This window comes from Ischnura elegans, chromosome 3 (assembly GCF_921293095.1).
Source record: "Ischnura elegans chromosome 3, ioIscEleg1.1, whole genome shotgun sequence".
Taxonomy (NCBI): Eukaryota; Metazoa; Arthropoda; class Insecta; order Odonata; family Coenagrionidae; genus Ischnura; species Ischnura elegans.
In genome coordinates, this window is record NC_060248.1 from 16,953,843 (window position 1) to 16,973,008 (window position 19,166).

General features: G+C 43.3%; 1 protein-coding gene across 1 annotated transcript in view; it reads left to right on the forward strand.

Annotated features, from left to right (window-relative positions):
- Positions 1–210: 210 nt before the first annotated feature.
- Positions 211–19,166, forward strand: part of LOC124155494 — a 316,456-nt gene continuing 297,500 nt past the window's right edge. Inside the window, exon 1 of the mRNA XM_046529351.1 lies at positions 211–385. The gene's annotated coding sequence lies outside the window, so the exon portion shown is untranslated. The remainder of the gene's footprint in view (positions 386–19,166) is intronic.

Genomic DNA, 19,166 nt, shown 5'->3' on the forward strand with positions numbered 1-19,166 from the left:
AGGCCGCGGTGCGTTCGTGGTGTCTGTCGGTGGTGCCTGCTGCAGTGTCGCTCCGCCGTTGTTTTTAAAAGGGCTCCACCTGCGTTCGTTCGGCGGTGGCCTCCCCCACCTCCCTCTCTCTCTTCTCCCTCTATAGCTGCGCGACCAGCGAGGCGGCGGAGGCGCGGCTGAGGGGTTTCGCAAGGCATATCCCGTCGTCTACGACGTCCTCCTCCTCCCGTGTTTCGAAGCCTCTCTTGATCCTGCAGTGCGGCAGCCAGGCGGGACTTTGGACGTGGAGGACGAAGGCCAGCGAGTTATCTTGTTGGTGGTCAAGAGTCAACCGCCACGCGAGGCATCGGATCTTCTGAGAGAATAGGAACTCTTCGGCGGTGCAAGAAATAAGGTGCGTTGCGTCTCTTTTGGCTCTTGCGAAAGCGAATCTATCTCGAGGTGTTCTCCCCTTGGGACGGTCTCCGCCAAAGTTGTTCTTTCCCCACTTTGTTTTACCTCTTTCGTTATCATCACTTGGGCGGTGGCCTGTCATGTATCTCTCCCTCGCGTGGAAGTTTGTGAAGGGCGTTGGAAGGACGCACCCGTCTGTCATATCGATTTCCGGCGGAGGGGCTTTAGTCTGCGGATGGTGCGAGCGCGTGAGGTCGCGGAACTCGGGTTACAGTCTTCTCAATTTTTTCTCTGCGGGGGGATGGAGTGGAGTTTCTGGCTAGGCTAATGGATTTATGCTTACATAAATGCCGATATTTACAGGGATTAATTAACTGCCTCCTGTATTCCTACTGTTGTTTCAGATTAGTGTAAATTCTATCCTCGGGGTAAGTACAATGTAGCTTCGGTAGAAATATACGTCGCGAATTAAGAATAGAATGTAATGGAAACGATGACACGGTGGAGAACCCGAATACTCTTCCACGACGCATCACGCCGGGGAAATCGCCAGATCATACTTGGCTTGAGGCTTTAGTTATCTGTTGCCGGGGAAGGGGGCTGGGTTGAAGGGGCGCCAGTAGGCCGGCCATCGTCGCTTACCGGCCGGCTTTCCTCTCGGCTGAATAACTGCCCCCGGGGGCGTGTGTGTGTGTGAGTCGCTCCTTCCGTGAGGGTCGCTGGGGGTGTCCTCTCACACTCCCCCGCAGTTTCCGGGGCACGGGGGCGGGGGAATCGATATAGCGGGTGGGCGGTGCCCGCCTCATCGCGCGCGCGGTATGGGGACTCGGGTGCGGTGGAAGGGGCGCGGACGCAGACTCCCCCCGCCCCCCTTCAGGGTCGACGGCCGACGCGCCCCTCTCTACTTGAGGTCCGGGGATCGATCCCCGCGGCGTGAGGATTTCGATCCCTTAGCCACTGCTCCCATCCGCACATTAACCATTTCGCCTGCTAGTTTGTTCTTCGACCTTCCTCATCGAGAGTCTTGCGCGCGCCGAGAGTCTTGCACGCGCCGCGTTTCTCTTGGATTCCTCGACGCCACGGAAACAGTTTTCGGAATGTGTGTGATGGCGCATGCGTGCCACCAGTTCTGTTTTGGATTCGGGTAGCAGGATTGATCCCCGAGACCATAATTTATGGCCGGCGCGGATTCTGTTTCTCTTTTGTTCTCGCCCGTGTATTCTCTCGATCTTCCTCGCGTGAGAGAGCGCCTCGGTCCCCGGCGTTCTCTCGGTCGCCACGTGGTCCCCGGTGAAATATGCATGGCCGGCGGCGCATGCGCAGCGTGGCCGACCGAAGACGAGAGTCGATGGACGAGGCTCCGAGTCGGGGAAGAGGTCTGCTCTGCTCCTCTCGGGAGGGGGAGGCAGCGGCGCAGAGAGCACACGCCACACCCGGCCCTTTCCGTCACCTCCCCGCTTGGAGGAAACTTCATCGGCCCCACACCCCCGTCAGGCGCCCGAGAATATCGCAGAAGAGGGAACTCGTGCCGCCGTTACCGACTTTATAAACCCGGCCCGCTTGCGATGATCTCGCCGAGGTGTGTGTTCCGTGTGCGGAGAAGGGGGGAAGGTTGGTGCCGCCTCCCGCTGCTTCTGCTCGCTCGGCGGCGCCCCAAGCGTCCTTTTCGTCGTCGAGGGTGTTTGTCTTACTTCAATATGCTGGCCGGTCCCATTAATTTCTACAATCCTACTCCCTTTTTACCCTTCGTATCCACGGTCGCGGTCTTCTAGTACACCGGCGAGTGGATGCGAAAATATAGTTTGTTTACCTAGCAACGAGGTTTGTTATTTGTTTTCGAATGAATGCATCCGCGCGCCGCGAACGATTTCAATTGGGTCACGGCCGCCGACAATCGTCACCGGATCGCCGTCTGTGCATCCTCGTCGCATGATTTTGAAATGCGCTCAGCTCGCCGACTTTGCCTCGGGAGGGAGAGATAACGCTCTTCGGGCGGCGGTAATGGAGGCTCGGATGTGACGAAGCGACTGGGGACGCAGCCCGTCTCTCGACCGAGCTCGCCTATTGACGTCCTCGCGGAGTGGATGGCGGGTCTTTTCAGTTTTCGGAGGCGCAGGAATGCGGGTGGTGAGGTCGCATTGGTGCCCTATTTTCTTCCCTCGCCGTATCCTTCGGAGGGACGGGCGTGGGAGAGGGGTCTCTGCACGTGTTCAGGCGTAGTCTTTTCTTTGGCCGCCGCTAGTGCGAAGCAAGATGGAGGCGCTGGCGGCGGCTGTGCGCCACCTCGAGGATGGTTCGCAAAGGACCCTTTTCCGGTAGGTTGCCGATCGATGACGATATCGCCGGCATTACCGCCCCCTCCCCGCACCCGCCGAAAGCTCTGCGTCGTCGTCCGAGGCCTCCCTCCGACGCCGCCGCTGGATCGCGAATCCTTACTATGTGTCTGTGTGCGCGCTTGACTGAGTGCCTTGCCTGCGAGTGTCCACCTCCTCAACCTCTCTATCTCGTTTTTCATTTCGAGGAGGAGGCAATGCTTCATGAAGGGGAATGCGATCGAATTGGAGGGCGTCGACGGCATGACCTTGCGGACGGACACCGTGTCATCTCGTGTTGCTCCTCTCCGCGCTCGCTCCATGCGCCCGCCGCCATGATCCTCGGGAGCGTTGCTTAGCCTTGTTTTATTTATTATGGGAGCAGATGCACACCTGGATGTCGCTACCGTGGGGAACAAGAGCATTTTCCTAGCAGAGACGGGGAAGCTGTTCGGTTGGTTAGACTTATTTTAGTTGTTAGGAAGAAAATTGAAAGGAATAATAGTGGTTTCTGAGGAGTTAATGAAGAATTTTATTTTGTTATAGATGTAGTGGCTTGACATGACGTGCTATGTTGCTGGCGTTATCATTGTTATGGAATTTGATTATGATAAGCGGCGTAATTAATCAATAAGCAAAATTTCCGTTTTCTGGAAGTCCGGTTACAAGATGATCGGCAATTCTTTTTTCCGGAAGCGAAATTAGAGCCAAGAATTCATTTTCAATTAGATATTTAAAACGGATGGCATTCAAAAATCGTGATAATCGGATTTCCTGTGAGTGATTACCGAATCTGTGAAGTTAGTCGTCCTCCTCTATGCTCTTTTCCTAATTCCTTCAGTTGCGCAATGATGTTAGAAATGCTTGATGAAATATATATATATATACAAAAATTGAGAAGCGTTTTCAAAGGACGAGTCTTTACATATTGGCGGATAATGGAGCGTATGGGGGTTAATTCTGGCTTTCCTTTCGGTGGATTGGACCCAATTCATATCCGTGCTAAAAAAAAAAAGGTGCGACCCATCGCGTTTTGTTTATTCGCGTCAGAAGTGGAGAACTTCGAAAACTAATCACTGTTGCGGTGAAAGATCTCATTGTCAGCCCTCTAACAGTATCGATACCGTGGTATATACTTGAGACTGAGGCACACGCTGATCTGTGGCCGCCCTTTTCACGGTTTGGCACTCACAAGAGCCTCCCCGACCAATGGCTTTCCTCGCCCTCCCAAGACTATCGTCTTTAAAAGCCTCCGGATGCATCAGAAAATATACACATCTCGCCTCCTCGCCGGTCCAAAAAAGGCCGGCGTTGTGTCGTTCGCGGACCTCACGCTAAGCCGCGCCCGTGCTTGCAGACCGAGAAAGGACGCTCGCAGACGTTAATTTCGTGACGCAATCGCGAGCAAGATGGCGGACGGCAGCGAAGGCCAACAGTCGCGCAACGGAGCCCGAGGAACCCAGCAACGGCGCGGCGGCTGTCGATGGAACGAGCGAGGCAGTGGATATTTCTGGACTCGGCGTCCAGTGGGTACAACCTCGTCGCATCACGGCACGGGTTGACCCGTTTCAGACAGTTGCTTTTTAACCGGACGGGAAAGAGAATTCGGTTCCCACTCGTCTCTTCCTTTCCTTCACCTTGCCCCGTAATCTTTAGAATTATCCCCATAAGTCTTTTCTTCTATCGCAACCACGATAACCTATCTTTCCTCCTCTCCTTTCTCCCGGATAGCGGCGCTACCGCCTCGGAATCTTACCCGTGGGAGGCCGCAGCCCAAAGTAAGGTTATACAGAGGGGACATTATGAGAATGCACCATTATAATCTTTTAATGAGAATTTCGGCTTGCGGCCATATTGAAAATAGGTTAAATGCGCGCCAAATTACAGAAATACCTCAATTGTCATTGCCACAGAGAAATTATATATACTCACGATAAGTATATTGTATTGATTCTTCATATACAGCCTTGTCAGAAACGAAAAGGTTCCCTGGTGGTGCGGCTGGGTAATTTTTATCAGGGCAGTGCTCAGTAAGATTTAATCGGAGAAAAAAGTCGCTAAACTAACCGCACTTAGCTATGACTCCAGTCATAATTAAGCTTAGCAATTCTCAAGTAAGATAGTGCCTTCAACTACCGTTCAAAATTCCATTTACGTCTAGGTATCCGCGCCCTCCATATATACAGCTGCGAACTACCCTTTCGTTGCACCTGATTCTTAACCACAAGTAAATTATAACGCATCCGATCTTTTAATATCTATTGGTAAGCATCAGAAAAAACAGACATCGAAGAAATATGAAATTTCCGATCACCATATTAATTGTGATCAGTATATACGGAAAGCAATTAATTAACTGGATACTCCGGGAAGCTGAAAAAGCTGCACTTTTCTTTCATCCCGGAGAATTTTTTTCTGTTAATGATAAACCGCTTCTTGTCCTATCTTCCTTCACCTCGTCCATTTCCTCGTAGTTCGACAAATATCACCGGCTTTTTAAAATTCTTGCAATCGGACGAAAAGTTGCCTGTAGTAATGCCAAGAAAAACGACGCGACACCACAAGGCGCTTAGATAATGCTGTTCTAGCTCTTATGCCGCTATTAAACTCCAGAATTTTTTAACTACGTCGGAAGTAATAAGTATCTATCATTAGCACAGGAGCGTAGGGAGGGTGTTCTAATATGCCTGAATCATCACTTCCCCCTACGAAGAAATTTTTAATTAAAGAGCTACAGTGGTTATTACTAAATATATGAAACAGTTATCCGAGAAGTCCACATCGGGATTAAGAAGTTTTTTTAATGGAGCAATTACCTCGTCTTACTCTGCATTCAAATACTTTCCGGAAATCTCGTATTTCTATATAATGTAAGTAGGTGATACAGTCTAAAAGCTACCTGCCATCCAAATTTCAAGTTTGTACACATATTATTGTCCTCTGTGCTCTGCTGACAGCAAGTAATTTACATTGAAATAATAAGACGGTGTAATTCAAATCATGAAAAAAAAATTAACGAAGTACCTCATGAGTAAAATACACGACCGCGAGGGAATCATCGAAAGAATGCTATATATTTAAAACGTTGATGTGCTAGGTGTCCTCGATGGCAGAAAAAAAATCTTTTGTGTGTGCAAAGTGCGATCCCCATCAACGAGAGAAACTTATCGAGATCGCAGAATCCCAAAAGAAAATTTCTTTGGTTCTCGTAAGTTATGAACGTTTTCGGGCATTCTTGGTTTATGGTTATTTTTCGAAGAATTATTTTCATATTTTTTGTAACTGCAATAAATACTCGATTTACCTCTGATTTGATCTTACTGGCATAAAATTTGAATGGAGTTCATTCTTGAATGCATCATAGAAGTCAAACTTTGTCGTTACTCCTACTTTTATGATGCATATTTTAGTATTTTTTTAAATTAAAAACTGTTTTCATTTGAATTAAATGGAATGCTCTCCCAGATTGTTCCATTTTATTATGACGGCAACAGTTGTGACTGCGTCGCAAATTCTGGTGGACCGCACTTATTTTCTCTATTAACTTTTTCCCCACCAATCAGGGGCGGTCTGGCCAGGTCGTCTGGTCCGCGATCGCCGAGGGTCTCTAGCTTAGGGTGACCCCTCAACGCTCGCGTCTATCGTGAAGCACGTGCGAAGGGTGGAATAAAAAAGACTATTATTATTGAAACAATGTTTTTTTGCCATTGTAAAATTCTGCGTTTTCATCACTTGCTTTATTTACAACGTAATCAGTGTAGAAAGATCATACAAAAATTGAATCAAATAAAGGCGTCAAAAAAGTAAGGAGAATCTGATGCTTTTTTGAAAGGGTAATTCGAAAAGGTTATTTTCGAATATTTTTTTTTAGATTTCACTGAGGTTTCAAGGAAAAAATTCTCTGCATGGTTAATAGAACCTCAATGCATTATTAAATTTTATAAGCTGTGAAATTCTCAATCTTTACAGCATTGTTTTTACGAAAACTCTGTTTTTTATGAACTTATATCTAGTATTTTTTCGAACCAGAAATGCGTAAAAATCAATTTCCGGGCATCTAATTTCCTAGTATTTTCAAGAGAAGAACCCGCGAATACCTCAATAACGAGGGCCCCCAACCACCTTGAGACCGCCCCTGCTACCAATGCAATTCCTATCTCATGTTTCCCGATCGTAGGAAGTACACTTTTGATTATTTTTGACGATATTTCGTCAAATTGATGTATATACATTTCTAATTCGAGAATATTCTGTTATACGCCTTTTCGAATGATAATTTAATAATTTTGGTTTAATTTTTTGCGCTTCAATTTTGTGTAGGTGGTGATCTCACATCATCATCTATCATTGGTATATTTAATTTAAAAAAAACTGGTACAAAAAGACCTGTAAGCTGTCGTCGAAAGTGTGCATTTAATTTGTCAGAAATGCTAAATCGTATCTATTACCTCATGAATATGGTACGAGATGAATTCCTGTGGCATGTTCACGCAGAATAGATGGATGTAGAATGACTTACATCAACGTCTTTGTGTTGAACCGTTTTGTAAAGCCCTCGACCTACATCCACGCATCGAAACCAAATCAGGCAGGATGGGGTGGAACGGGTCGCTCTTCGAAAGGAGAAGAAAGGTGTTCATTCGCACCCGAAAGCGGAGGGTTCGAACGTGGTCCAAGGTTTTTTTTCCTTTGTTTTCATCGCTAGAGGAATAATTTCCTTCATTTAAAGGGAATTTCCTTGAGTCTAGAGAGGACGTAAACATAATGGCCAGTAGATAATCCCCTTGTTATAGAATTGGCTCTCCTTGTCACAAAAAAAATGAAAATTCGTATGACATGCGGCACGATGGGGCGGAAGTTATTAATATTCTTTAAAAAGCTTTAAATTAAATTAATAAAATTAAAATTAAAGTTAAAAATGGTAATGTTTATTTTTGAAAATGTTGTTGTAGCAACGAAACCATCGTGCGAAAATAAATTCATTAGAAATGTTGCAATGTCTTACTTAACTAATAAAATGAAAAGTCGGGCATTTATCGTTCATTACAATTGCAATTATAAATTGCTGTGGGGCGTCAAACTACTGTAAAATTCGTAGAATTCATTGTGCGTCTTTGATTTAATTTCTTTTATCAAGCACCTATGTCAATCGAAACATGGGACCCCAGAGGTCTGAGTAGGTCAGTGACCCCCGCCAAAAGGAAGAGGTTCGTTCATTTTACCTCTCTTAATTGGACACGATAGCCATCGTGAATCCGGGGAAGTTTGCGAGCACGTACTGTGAAGGTGAGAGAATATTCGTGACCAAGTCACATTCTGAAAGATGTGACTTGTTAAATGATATGATGTAAATCTGTATTGCTGGAAGAGGTAGTTATATATTAATACTTGTACACTTCTTATAAGCTCGCCGAAAAATTTATGAGAGTTATTTTATGAAGAAATTTTCCGAGAGAATGCTTATCCTCGGTCTCCAAAAAAATAAACGACGTGTTTTTTTCTCTGACGATATATTTATTTCGCTTGATAAGACTACGTTTCACTTTTGTTTGCGTGGTGCGCACTCAAAATTTTGAAGCCATTATTAGTCTTAATTCACATACAGTTAACTGAAAATGTCTCTTCTTCATCATCATTGGGTGCTTTCCATTCATGCGACTCACGCGTCGACTAGTATCGACTCACGGTAACTGTTTATAACTCTCCAATTCCTGCGCGTATCCGTTTGTTGACTTGTCACAACAGTCGGCGACTCACATAGAATGGAACACGAAATCCGCGACGCAAGTCGACTTGAGTCGACGTGTGTCGATGAATGGAAAGCACCCATTGTAGTCAACAATGCTAAGATTGGCTTGACGCAGCTCTCCATTCCGCTCTCCTATCCGCTTGTCTTTTCGTAGTGACGATTACTTTCTCGTTTACATCTTCGATAACCTGTTCCATGTAACTCATTCGGGGCCGTCCCTTGCCCTTCTACCTGTCCTACGATTGTTTTCATCACCCTGTCATATCTCATACTGCGGCCAACCAAGTTAAGTCATTATTTACTCGGTCGATCCATTTTATTTTCATCATTCTTCAGTAGTACCACATTTCGAATGTTTCCACTGTACAATGATATTTCCCGCCATTCTAGTATTCTTGTGGAGTAGAGCAGTGAGACTGTTGTTGTCGGTTGCCTATTCATTTCTACCTTCGACGAAGAAATATATGTCAAAGGTTACTTTAAAAAGTGTCACTTGAGGCATTCATTTTTTTAAGCCCTTTCCTTAAGTTATTACTGTAGAAATGCCGCTAATTTCTGAAGAAAGGGTTGTTTAAATCCATTGAGGTTCCCTTCGTACGATCAAAATGGACTTGATTCTTTTTGCTATTGGCACAACGAATTCAAATCCATGTTAACCTACGCCGCCAATATTACCTACTTTAGGGAACCGACGGAACTGAAAAGATTATTAGCAATCGCTGCTCTAAGTTCGCGCTAACTTAAATTTTCCGCCAGTTATTTTTTTCTTGTCGTGAAGTAAGTATACATTATCCTTGTTTCCATAACATTATCCTCTTTTTACGGTGAGAAAATGACAGCGGTGTCCCTTTTTCACGCGACACTTTAACCATCATTACGGTGTTATTGCAGTCATTTTCTGCTTGCTTCTTGGTTTCCACAGATGGAAAATGCTGACTAAGCAGGTTCGCAGTATCGCTTGGTAACCAGTTTGTTTGGCGAAGCCTAAGTGGATCTCAAGGATAACCATTGTTCTAGTGAACCCAGGATTACATTATTGTTCTATTACTCAGTCAGAGTAAGAATACTCTGAGTTCTATTTCATGTACGGGAAACCGGAAACTTACGATGCCTCCCAAACCTTAACTTTCTTACCTCTAAAAAATAAATAATTGGGATTACGCTGCCTTGTTCGGCGGAATGGTGGTTGCGGCTTTTTACCTACATCGTTACGACATTCTACTTGGTATATGTTTTACGCTTTTAGGCTCATACGCCTTTAAAATATCATTTGGTCCCGAGTGCTATTGACCTTTTTGCTATCAGCATGTGATGCGAGAAGCAAAATTAGTTAGCATATCGGTCATTATCTACCTGTATAGGGCAAAGATAGAAACGAAGGGTTTGGTGTATTGTAGAAATTGTACGTACAGTGAACTGGATTTTTTTCTATTTATCTCCACACTATCCCGCTGTATCTCTGTGCCAATGCATAGGTATACCCTTAGGCACCGTCTCAGAGAATAAAAAAACAGGATAACATGCCTTTTAACAAATTTCGTATTTATTTTAATATAAAATAATTGAAGAAATCCATGAAACCACCACTCTGTCGGATTACCGTTGCCAGTCGCTGCATTTCCTCTGTAAAATTTAAGTCTCACTAAAATCACGAGTGGCAGTGGAGTAACAAGGAATATGCTTTGGGGGGGATGAGAGGCCTAGGGGGCGACTTCCCCCCCAAGCAATCGGGATCCGAGAAAGTTTTTGAAAAATGACATGCCTGGAAATGATTTTGTATAATTTTGGTACTTAAAATTTAACTTTAAGTTGATGCAGTTATTATACATCAAAATTAGGCAATAGTTTTATAACAATATTCTTCTTTGAGGCTCTGGGGGGATCTATCCCCTTCATCCCCCCCATAGTTACTTCACTGACGAATGGTATGAAATCCATCTCAAGTCTCCTAAAATTCGGTGTTGAGTTTGCCTATGCACGCTGTGATCGAATGACTTGCCTTAGGTATGTTCCCTTTACCATTGGCGCAGTTAGGAGTTAAGGCTAGGGGGGGTTTCAGGCGCAACTAATACTGGGGTGTCTGGGGGTATGGCATACCTGCCAGGGTAAGCGGGAGGTGCGAGGGCCCTCCGCCGGAAAAAAATTAAGATAAATGGTTAAAAATGGTGAGTTTTACGGCATTCTGGGGGATATTTAATTACTCCTTACACTATTCTATAAGTAATATTAATCTAAATAAATAATCTAGATTAAACTTAAAACATTGTCTGATCTCTGGGGGGGGGGGTTTATCCCCCAAAACCCCCCCTCGCTGCGCCACTGCCCTTTACGATCGAATATTCCTTGCGAACGGTTACGGTTGTGGCACGGTTTAGTATCGAAAAGCTAAAATGTTTTTTATGCTGGGATTGGAGGGTCTAATGCAACCTATAAAGGGACGTTAAACCCATCACTGGTGGAAACTTAAATGTAAGATACATTCGCGAGCGTTAGAGCGGTCGTAATGTCTAAAAAAAAAAACTTAGCGGTGGACAACAGGCTATTTTCGTCGAGATTCGATATCCTGTGGGGCGTCGTTAAACGATAAGGCGTGATATCGCTCGCTCTCATGATCATTGGCTGCGATCCTTCCGCCACCGCTTGGAAGTCGATCGAGCGTTGTGCTGTCGGTATCGAACGCCCGCAGCCCCACCTCGAGGCCTTTATTCAATACGTCATCCGCTCTCGCATCGCAATGGAATCAAGTGGCACACGAGGTTGGTCGGCAGAATGTTTCTTTTTCCGGCGTATCTGCGGCTGCAGTCGATGTTATCAAGCGGGCACTGCCCGTCACGAAGACCCGGCAGCGCTCCGCTTGCAGTCCCGGGAGGTATCGTCGGCGGCACCGCGTTCAGCTCAGCCTTGAGCGGTCGGAGATGGACGGTTATCTTCCGTCGAACGATCAAATCGAAAGAGTTTATTTGCGTTGCTCGATACAGTGGCGTAGCCGGGGTAGTGGGGTACGGACCCCCCCCCCCCCCCCCCGAAATATAAAAGCACAATTATTTTCCTTAATAAAAGAAAACAAATTTGAAAAATCATGAATTTACAAGGTATTTTTTTTAAACAAATGAAGTGTTTTCGATTGTGAAAAGTGTTAAAATTAGTTTAAAACCCATTACTTAGTACCCCATTTTTAAAAAAATTTTCCCCCTAGTTTTGGACCCCCCCCCCCCCCGAACGAAATTCCTGGCTACGCCACTGGCTTGACAGTGCATATATCGTGAAATTGTGCTGACCCATTTTTTTGTGGAATTGCATTGTAGGAGTAGGAATGATCTATACTTCAAATGTATTATTCCCTCGAAGTAAGAAAAAATCAAAACGAATTTCGGCTTCGGGAAGTAATTATATCATGAAAACATGGTGCTGGCACATTATTTTGCGGAATTTTACATTGTAGGAACATGAATGACCTATACTTCAAAAGTATTATTCCCTCAAAGTAAGAAATAATCAAAGCGATTTTCGGCTTCGGAAAGCAATTATATCGTGAATTAGTGGTGGCCCATTTTTTGTGGAATATCATTGTGGGAACAGGAATGATCTATTCTTCCCTCTGAGTAAGTGAAAACCAAAGCGATTTTCGGTGTCGGGAAGACAGTACATCGTGAAATAGTGGTGGCCCATTCTTTGTGAAATGGTATTGTAGGAGTAGGAATGATATATACTTCATGTTATTCCCTCAGAGTAAGTAAAAACTGAAGCAATTTTTGGCCTCGGAACATTTTATTTCCATTAAATTTAACCGTCACGAAGAGAACACTCAGCTATTGGCTACGCAGCCACCTTTAGCGATCTTGCATTATTTAGTTGGATACTGCATACTGGTCCCATTCAAGAGCGAGTAAAGAAATCAACTTACTTAGATACACAATAACATCATGTGCCATATACTTGCGCATTTTATCACATGTGGATGATACCAGATATAGAAGGAGATTACTTAGCAACGTCAATTTACATTGGATGATCAAACTCGAGGATTCTCGATCGCGCATAAACTCACATATATGGAATTCTTTGAGGGAGGATGGGAGGAGATTATATTATTAGGAGGCGTTATTTTTTATTTTTTCAAAAATAGCCCATTTGGACATTAAATTGAATAAAATACTTAAAATCTTCAGCTTCAACAAATACAAACTACGAAAAAATCTATCAAAAGAATAAAAAATTAAGATTCAGGAGAAGACGGCTTTTCGGAGCTGCCTCTTTAATGTTCTAAAGGGGGTTGAGAAATCCAGGAAAAGCTAGGTAGACGAAGCGGTGTTGAGCGAGGAAGGAAGTCTGAAATAAAGTGATCTCTGGGAGAGAGAAAGACGGAATTTAGGTTGAATGGCCGTTACGAAAGGCGCGGGAGGGAATGTGAAGTGAAAAGAATGGGAGTAAATTAGGATTAGTTTACTTCGCAGGTCTCGAGCCTTTATGTCGAACATGGCTACGTGCTCATTCAATGTTTGCAAATGTCGTCGCTTCGGGTGTCAGGGTACCGAGAAGTGACTATTTTGTTCTCAAAAGAAAATCACGACACTATTTTCTGTAGATGGTAGTATTGGGGCAGTACTTTGATTAAAGGAAAACTGTAAATAAAGTGGGTAAATCCGAAAAAAATAATTTTGTAATTTATTTATATACATTTAATACCAAATGTTTGGACCTTCGGATGGTTTGTTTCACACAAATGTGATTGGTTTATCACTCTGGGCCGATGATCTTGGTTTGATAACCTGATAGTAGATACGCATTGTAATTTTATCTATCTTTTATGTTACATGGCACATTAGTTTAATAGTAGAAATTGCAATATTTACACGGAATTCATTTTCGAACGACGCATTTCGCTCTTACAATAACATTTGAAATTGCACTTGAAAATTTTGTAACAAGGGTACGCGTCGAGCAAAAATAAATTTAGTGGAAATATTGCAATGTCTTATTTAATTAATAATAATTTTCATTGTCGTATCGCTTCGTATCACCTCATGTAATTGTTATTGATCCGGAAAAGTTCTCGAAATGCCCCTCTCTGTAATCTTTTTGATGGATAAAGGTTCGCCGCAAAATAAGTCTACTCTGCCATTGACAGGCCATGAAATATGAGAAAGCTCTCTGAAAAAGCTTCAAAATCTCGGTCCCTTGGCGTCAATATCCTTCGATGTGAAATGTTCAAGATTATGATTTTTGGTGCTGTAACCCCAATCCGATAGGCGACGATTCCACTTTTGCCTGACATGACTTTGAGTTTTAAGGAGACAATTTTTAGTGTCGATCTTAGCTACCAAAAGGATTCGATCGTGCGATTGTCGTTTCATTACGAAACAGGTGAACAGGGGTCAACTCATATCCCCAGCGGGCGAGGGAGCTTGGGTAAACTTCCCCCCCGAAATTCTTGAGAATTCAGTTTTAACCCTACCCATCCCAACTGAACCTCCCCGCCTAATTGTAACCCAAACGCAGTTGAAACTGTCAAAAGTAACATTTCTGGGTAAGATCTTATGTCACCTTTATGTGGCGGGAAGGCAGAAGGAAAATATATATTCACTGCGAGTTTTGATTGGTTGAATTAAGAGCGATAAATATAATCATTGTCCAATAATCAAATAAACAAAAAAATCTATTTTCTCAATTCTATGTTATTGGGGTCAAAATGGAGTGAACTACTAGAGTAGTCGAAATAAAGCGGCATATGAAGTCTTTGCGTGAAAGATTGTTTCGATCAGTGGAGTATTTACCATACCGTAGTAATAAAGAAATGTCAAGCGGATTGATTGAAGCGATTAATGATTATCAATGGCTTAGAGCATATTAATTATAGCCATTGAGTCCGCAAGGATTGCTGCGAAATGTCGCGGAGTTATTGAAGCAGAGATTTGGAAAGAGGATTAACATATCCTTTTTGTTGCAATCCATTACTGTGTGTCTCATTTTAAGCCCTCAATTCCTAAGGTAGAGGTTACGATGAAAAGCCCTATTAAAAATACTCACGTGTTTTAAACCCCCTATTTTATAATTGATTACTTCAGGAGTAACTTGGCATAAATGTTGAACACTCATGACAGTGGCCACTCAAAATATATGGCTTCGGTTGAAGCGTCTCGCTTGTTTTTGTTTTAATGATTTATCTTGGATATCGATAAAGATAGCACAAAAATGTAAGTGATGTTTATGAAAGAATTTTTTCGGTCAGAAATGAGTATTCTCTCATCAAGACGAGTTAAAAATCTCGTAATTTAAATGGGAGGGATAACTCTTATGTTACCTTTAAGCCCGAGGCTTTCCATTTGCTTCCAAGCTCCGCCACGTAGAATTCGTAGCTTCGCCCTTTAAGATGGAAACATCGCCTGTTGCTTCTGACTGAGTTTGCATCTCTCGAAGTACTGCGCCGAATTAATTTGTGAGCCTTTAATATCAAGATTCAGGACAATTTACGGCTTTCGGATTGTTTTTCACTGTGAAGCGATGATCTCGGTCGTTCCTTACCCTCCCTTTATCAATTCCAAGTGTTCCACGTTAGGAGAGAAATTTTCTTTATTAGTATCAAGCGTTCAAGTGTTTGGCTTCAACTAGAGCAATAGAGGTCACAATCTGCCATTGGCAACATCTTCACTTATGCAAGTATTGCAGAGTTTTCTGCATCGCGCCCTTTCGATAGACATGGTTGCGACTGTTCGACGCCGACTGCTCGATGGTAATAGTCATCGACCCAGTATCCGAATCCAGGGGCGCAGCCAGGAATTAAGGCTAAGGGGTTTAGGTGAAACTAATACCGAGGTGTGTGGGAGTCTGGAATGCCCACCAGGATAAGCGGTAGGTGCGAGATTAATAAATTGCGGAATTTTAAGATAAACGGTTCAAAATAGTGAGTTTTACGGCTTTCTGAGGGATATGTTATTAATCCTTACACTATTATATTAGTAATATCAATCCAATTAAATAAAATGGATTAAACTTAAAAATTTCTGTGACCTCTGGAGGGGGGGGTTTATCCCCCAAAACCCTCCCCTCGCTGCGCCACTGTCCGAATCCTTCCAATGGTGCAGGTATAAATTGGATGTCGGAGAACCGCGTCTCGTGAGCCATATGCTGACTATATGACCCTCCGGGTGTTTGGCTCTTACTCATGACATCGCGTGCGACCGGACGAAAAGTTAATTATGCCCTTAAATAACGAATTAGCGAGGGATCTTTCACTCACTCAGTGATTCAACCCGAAAAGTGGTTTGATTAGGTGAGTGTAGAGCTCACCCCAGACTAAGCCACAGGTGTGTGTCTTTCTTGGCCATTCCTTTACCCGGGCCATCTCGCGCTTGGAGGACTTTGATTTAGGATGTCCGAAAGCTTCACACAGGATTTGAAATACCACGATCCCTCGAGGAATAACTTTCACTATTATTATTACTATTAAATTATTATACCGATTGAAGTAGGTTAGTATGTGTTCTGTGTAGCATTTAATATGTTTTCTGGCAGACTCCTATTCCTTCATGGACTTCCATCTTAAATTTACAATAAGGCCTCCTACCTTTCATTCTATCAAAAAATCTTATTCCCTTACTCCCCCTTTTTTCCGAACATTCTATTCTCCAACACCGTTTTCTACTTACCCTTCCCGATAAATACTCACTCCATATGTAATCATTAGGAAAGTAATTTCATGTTACTCTTAGAGTATTGGTTTTGAGATGTGTGATATAAACGAGTATATTGACAAGAAATTATAAACTTGTGTGGTAAAGCCGCAATCACACGGACATTTTTTCCCGTCTTCAGAATGATTGCTCCAGCGATAGCTTTTCAGGGACAAAAGAAATGATTGCTCGACCCATCACTTTTTCTGAATCACATGTTCATTCCCAGTGTCCCTATTTCAATCGCTTATACAGTCACTTTCCGTATTTACAACTGTCATTCAAATGAAAGTCATTCGTGGCGTTGCAATCGCTGTTTGTGGACGTTAATTCTGATTGGCTGAAGACGGTGGAAGCTATGCGGAAAAGGGGACGTACCGAGTGATCGTAAAAGGGATCGAAATTCCATCCCTGGAGGCATCGCGGAAAATGATCGCGAGAAACGATCATTTTTTCGCCATCATTGCAGCGATCGCTGGAGCTGTCCCTTCAAAGGGATGGAAGAAAATGATTGCGTGATTAAGGCTTGATTTTTAAAAATTATTGTAGATGCATTTTTTTTCCTTATTCCTATGCTTACCTTGAGAGATGCTTGCGATTGCAATAGCCCTTTCCTCGACCCAACAACATCCGTGGCCTCGGAATTGAGGTGCACCAATGGGAGTCGGGATTCGATCGTCTACACTGTTGCATCGACCCACGAGGGATATCCGATTGTTGGGAGTAGAAGGAGGTGGAGGTGGATGCGATTTGGCCCTCTTCCCGGACCCACCGAGTCATGACGATGCCAGAAAACCACTGAGTCGCCCCTCGCAGATCCATCCCACGTAAAAACAACCAAACTTCCGTTGAGACTGACCTTCTGTGAGGTGAACAGGGCGAAGTTTAGGGACGAATGTGAGCAAAGTTCAATCGTTAATCTAGTGGTGCCCTTTAATCGCAAATTTTTCGTTTACGCATATATGAATGGTTCCGTTTTGGTCTCAATCAGGGACGCCGACTTACAAAAAATATTTGGGGGGCCCAAACCGGGGATCTTGGCCTGGGAAATTTTATAAGTAGTAAGTTTTAAGTTTTTTAAGCATTTTAGAAGAGTCATAGGATCAACATTAGAACCCTGATAACTCGAATCTCGATATCTAGACACTCCGGGAAAATCGGCAAGCCTGACACATTTTTTCTTCACACCCATAACGAATTTTTGAGGGGGCTCGGGCCCCCTCCAGCCCCATGGAGTCGGCGCCACTGACCCGCAATGCACAAATTGTGCGGAAAATCCACAGAGAAAAAAATCATTCACCTTCGCAAAAAATTCGTTTATGGGCGTGAGGAAAAATGTGTCAGGCTTGTCGATTTTCTCCGGAGTTTCCAGATATCGAGATTCGGGTTATCACGGTTCTAATATTGATCATATGACTCTTCTATAATGCTTAAAAAACTTAAAACTCACTACTTATAAAATTTCCCGGGGCAAGATCCTCGGTTGGGGCGCCGCCAATATTTTTTTGTAAGTCGGCATCCCTGGTTCAGTTTAAATAATATGCTCCTTGAAATGAAGATTTTCTTCGGAGTCAACCCTGAAAATGACCCGTTACGGAAAGTCTTGTGAATGTAGCTTAGTTTCGATTCTAATTTAAATGTTCGTGTTACCCAAATACTATTTTTGTCGTCCGGGTCTGCATACCGTAAGTTTATTTGTGGATTTTAACTCATCAAAACTATTTTAAACGATCTTGATTGGGCTCTCTGCATCAACAAGGTAAAAAAAATCATTCTAGGATTTAACTTGACATTTTTACTGATTCGGATTTTAGACAAGTTTTTTCGAACACCAACCATAAGCATTATAGATGGAATTCAAGGTATGAGAGAGTAGCATTGAAGATTTACCAAATTTTGAACTCGTTGTGCTTTTATTTTTATTATAATACTTCTAAATGGCTGCTTCAAGTAAAAACGAATAAGTTATTCCTAATTATGAGGAGTAATAATAAGTCTGTGAGATTAAGGGTGGTAGGCTTTGTTCACAGCCTACGTATTAGCCCTCAAAGCTGAAGGTCCATCATTCGATTCCAAGTCAAGAATATTCTTTTATGGCAGTTCTTTCGTTGGTCATTCTCAAAAAAATGCAAGCCATGGTCTCAGTGACAAGAATGATTTCTTTGATTTTTATTCGGCCCATGCCATTGGTTTCAGCGTATGACGTCATTGCAGGTGGGTATTTGGTGGGAGTTCGCGAATCAATTAGGGTCGGAGGTAAGTGTTGACGCATTGCGAGGCCCTAAGGGGAAATCAGCAAACAAGACAAGAATTGCCACGAGAAAAAATTCCTCAGGACATCGAACCACGGACCTTTGGCTTTCCGGGCCACTGCGCAGACCACTACGCTATCCAGGTCTTTTAATTCCCATGGCAATTATATCGAGGCTCATGGTAGTAGATGTTAGGCCTTCGCGCTCCATCAAGGATGGCAACGCAAGTGAGAATTGCCATGGGAATAAAAGAACCTGGATACCGTAGTGGTCTGCGCGGTGGCACGGAAAGCCAAAGGCCCGTGGTTCGATTCCCTGTCCAGGGGAATTTTTCTCATGGCAATTCTTGTATATTTCACCGCCGTTCACGCGGCAGGATTAGGAATATTACCGCAAATGAGAGTTGAATCCTGGAATGCATTGAATTCAATTGACGATGACATGGAAAGGGAAGCCTTTGAGAGATCAGTTGGCAAGTAATACTTGAAGAGTTCACATTGAAACGGTAGGTATTAAAACTTCACTCTACAGTTGTTTAATATGTGCTCTTTTCTTCGTGAAATTGTTAGAAGACCCTTCGAAAACTGCGGGTTGTGCTGGTTTGAATCAATAATGATAAATATAATCATTTTATGATAATTAAGCTAAGGAAAATGAATCCATTTTGATATTAACTAGGCCAAAATTAAGTGAACAGCAATAATTGTCGAATTGAAGCGGTTATGAAATCTTTGCGTGAAAGATTTATTTGGTCGATGCGGTACTTTCCTCAATAATAAAAGAAGATCAGACATATTGA